We start from the raw sequence: 3,627 nt of genomic DNA on the forward strand, positions 1-3,627 counted from the left end.
AATTTCTCTGTATTTATTCACATATTTATTTAAGCATATTATTAAATCTATTTAACATTGCTTTTTCATACAGTGAGTCCCTGCAGAGTAATGTGAGTAAACCCTCCATCAGAAAGCTAAAGTGAGATACATTTTTAAATTGAGATCTCATCTTTCGTTTTCCCCCCACACAATGCAGCACCAAACAGCCCGAGTACGAGAGAGAGAGAGAGAGACTGGAGAGAGAGAGAGAGAGAGAGAGAGAGAGACTGGAGAGAGAGCGCAGATGAGCCCCAGCCGGGTCCTCTTTCAAACATACACACGCTGATACACATGCAACGCTCCACGTCCCACACACACATAAATGCCAGGTCACTCATACACATGCAACCCAATAACGAGAGCACCGTCAGTCCGAGCTGCATGCCGCTGTCGGTGGCAGAGCTAACCGCTTCACCGAGACACAGCGCCGGGATCCCGCGGTGAGAGGAGTCGCTGCTGCTGCTGCTGCTGCTGCATTCCTCCCACAAAGAGGAGCGGAGAGGGACCTCATTTGGGGGGCGGTAGATAATTCAACAGCAGTGCTGGGAGGAGAGGAAGGTGAGTGAATGCAGTCCAGTACTACAGCTGCTGTTGCTGGAAGAATAAGAAGAGGAAGAAGCTCAGTGTTGGAGGAGCAACATCATCCTGCACTCAGACTCAGACAGAGCAGACGGCCAACAGTGATCTAAGCACCTCCAGGCTTTCCGATGGAAGGAGAGCTGTGCAAGATCTAGTCCTGGGTGAGCCAACTTCACACACGCAACCACAACCACATACACACAATCATCTGGTGGTCCACTTGATGTGCTGTCTGGCACTTTTTACCACAGAGAGTTGAGAGACATGGGGTTAATCTCTTGTGTTTTTTTCCCCATGCTGCCACTCTCCTATCATCCAGATCTCAATGGTCACTTAAACATGATGACCGGCGGAGTGTAAGATTCACCCCCTGATCACTGTGACACTAGTTCACCCCCTCAGCCTCTTCTCACTCTGTCATGGTGCAGTCCAGGCGGATCGATTTGCTCTCTAACTCAAATGGACATTTGGTCTTATTATCTCACGCCGCCCGTGCTTTTCTTTTGTCATCCATGAGATGTTTCATCCATGCGAGCGCAGCCTCTCTGTGTGCCTGCGTGTGTGTCTTTGGTTGCCAGTTCTCAATTAGGATTTAATGATCTAAACGGGGCAGAGAGGGGAAGGCAGCCTATGATCGATCCCTGCAGTCATCTTAGTGTAAGAGGCTCGGTGCCTGTTGTTGCTGTGACACATCTGAGCCTCTGCCTGTGTTTGCTCAGCCCCTCTCCATCTCTGTTAGTGCCTTAACTGTCTCTCTGTTCAGTCCTTTGTGCATTTCCAGAAATAAACTGTTTCATAAGAAAGGTCTGACAGTTTTTCTTTTATCTCATTCCTCATCTGTCAGGGTGTATCACCGTCCCGGCATTTCTTGCATACATTTGCCTACATACATCGCAAGACATGTAATTACATTATTTAAATTTGGATTTGTATAGAAATAGATTTGCATTTGTTGATAGTCACAACTATGAAGTGTTTTTCTTCATGTAGCTTTCGTGGCATTATTAGAAAGTCGACAGCAGGGAAGAGACAGGAATTTAAGGGAGATATTAATGTGGAGTGACATGCATCAAAAGTGCTTGGCACGATCCGAACTGCAGAAATTCATGTTGAATGCCTTAAACTCTTTGACTACCAGGGGCTAACAGGGGTCTCTACCCTGATTTTATATGTCTTGATAGAAGGCAGTCACTTGGGTACTTACTTTAAATGATGTCACCGCTATCCCTAAATGAGTGCGAAACCAATCACAGTAATGCAAAAACCCACAAATCCACTGAAACGGGCATCTTATAGTTTTTCATTGCCGCTACATTTCTGTAATTAAAACCACAACACTTTATCATCCTCTCTCTATTCGCTTCTTGTGTGCAGTGAATGAAGCATTACCTGATTTGTTAACCAAACAATTAAACATCTTAGGCATCGATCCTGTGACGTGATTAGGTACAAATATGTTGTATGTATGGGGAATCATCTAGTTTTTGGGCAAATGTTGATCAGTCCTGTTTGCCATGTTCAAGTATGATTTAGCAAATGACTCGAAAAATGATGTGCAACCGCTTTTTATAGCCGCCATTAGTGTGTGAAATAATGGGTTAATGAAAAGCACATTGTAAAGTGCTTTCATGTTCAATTACCATTTTTCATGTTTATCTCATCAAGTTAAAACTATACTTGTCACACATGTGTCATTGTCGTCACGCGCTGTTGAAAGCCACATTAGCTGCTACTGTCTAAAAATCAACATGAGCAAACCAGCGTTGAAGTGAATGCAATTATACAACAGCACTTAATGGTACCCGAGGTGCCACTTAGCCTCTCTATTTGACAGATTTATGTGTCAGTAATGAAATGTCTGCTGACGGGTCTATGTGGCCCTCAGAGTGCTTTGTTGTATCAGACTTGTTAGTCTTGTCCATTTCTACTCCTACACTTACCTCCTCGTTTTGATGCTTTTTGCCGCACATAAAGCTGTCAGCCGTGCTCAATAGTGACATTAGCTCAGCTGAACACTGCCAATGCTCGGCCTCATTGTTTTCAACTCTGGAGTATTTATGAGGGAAGTAAAGCAGAGATGCATCCGCTGTCAGCTAGAGGAGGGTAGTGCTGCTCCTACAGAGGGAGTATGTGGGCTGAGGAGGAAGGACTAGAAGGAGGAAGAGGAGCGAGCGCCCCTATGAGTGGCTGTCAGATACCTGCAGGCTCGCTGGCATGTCTGCTGTCTTTGTTAAGATGTCCAGCTGGAACGATCAAGAGCCCTGTGTGCTGGCCGTCCTCCAACGCACAGACTACTGTAATGCCATTATAGATTTTCAGATGAGGCTGTAAGCTATTGGAGAGCTTAGAGAGAATTTGGCCCTTACAAATCTTTTATTTACAAATTTGACTGCGTCTTTTCATATTTGTTGTGATGATAGAAGCTGGCTGACCTGGTTACCTTAGGGAAGATGTCGACTACCATTATTTTCATACAAGGTAAAACAAGGCTCTTGTTGTTGTCTTGTTTTACTTTCCTGTAATGTGTTATATAGCTTTGTTGTGCATGTAAATGGTCTGCAAAGACTAACATCCCAAAGTTCCCTCCAGAGGGAGTTTCTCTCCCACACACACCTTTCTTAAAACCCCTCCATTGGACTCCTTTGTTTACTTCCGCAACATAGTGACATCACTCTGTAACACTTGAGTTCCTATTGGTTAGCATTCCAACACATTGTACGTGATAGGCTTAGGGGCGGGACATTTCTAAGCGGTTGACTAATCACAACAGAGCCGACCAGCTAACCAATCAGAGCAGACTGGGCTCTGGTTTTAGACAGAGGGTGAAAAGAGGTGCTGCAGCACAGGCAGTATGAGAAGAGCTTTTTGAACATTAAAGCATGTTACAGTAGAGGCACACAATTCAAATACTAACCTGAAAATGAACATAATAGGGCCCCTTTAAGATTGGATCTTCCTGCTACTTTATCTGGTCAAATGTACTTGTTTGACATACTAAGTCAGCATTGCAACCATGCGCCCCCCCCC

General features: G+C 44.7%; 1 protein-coding gene across 2 annotated transcripts in view; it reads left to right on the top strand.

The window, feature by feature from the left end:
* The first annotated feature begins 255 nt into the window (after positions 1-255).
* The window catches only part of lingo3a (leucine rich repeat and Ig domain containing 3a), a 35,259-nt gene continuing 31,887 nt past the window's right edge, over positions 256-3,627 (top strand). For both annotated transcript variants that reach the window (XM_010777266.1, XM_010777265.1), the window contains exon 1: positions 256-761. The gene's annotated coding sequence lies outside the window, so the exon portion shown is untranslated. The remainder of the gene's footprint in view (positions 762-3,627) is intronic.

The sequence above is a fragment of the Notothenia coriiceps genome, unplaced genomic scaffold (genome assembly GCF_000735185.1).
Source record: "Notothenia coriiceps isolate Sejong01 unplaced genomic scaffold, NC01 NC01_scaffold00017902, whole genome shotgun sequence".
NCBI classification, from domain to species: Eukaryota; Metazoa; Chordata; class Actinopteri; order Perciformes; family Nototheniidae; genus Notothenia; species Notothenia coriiceps.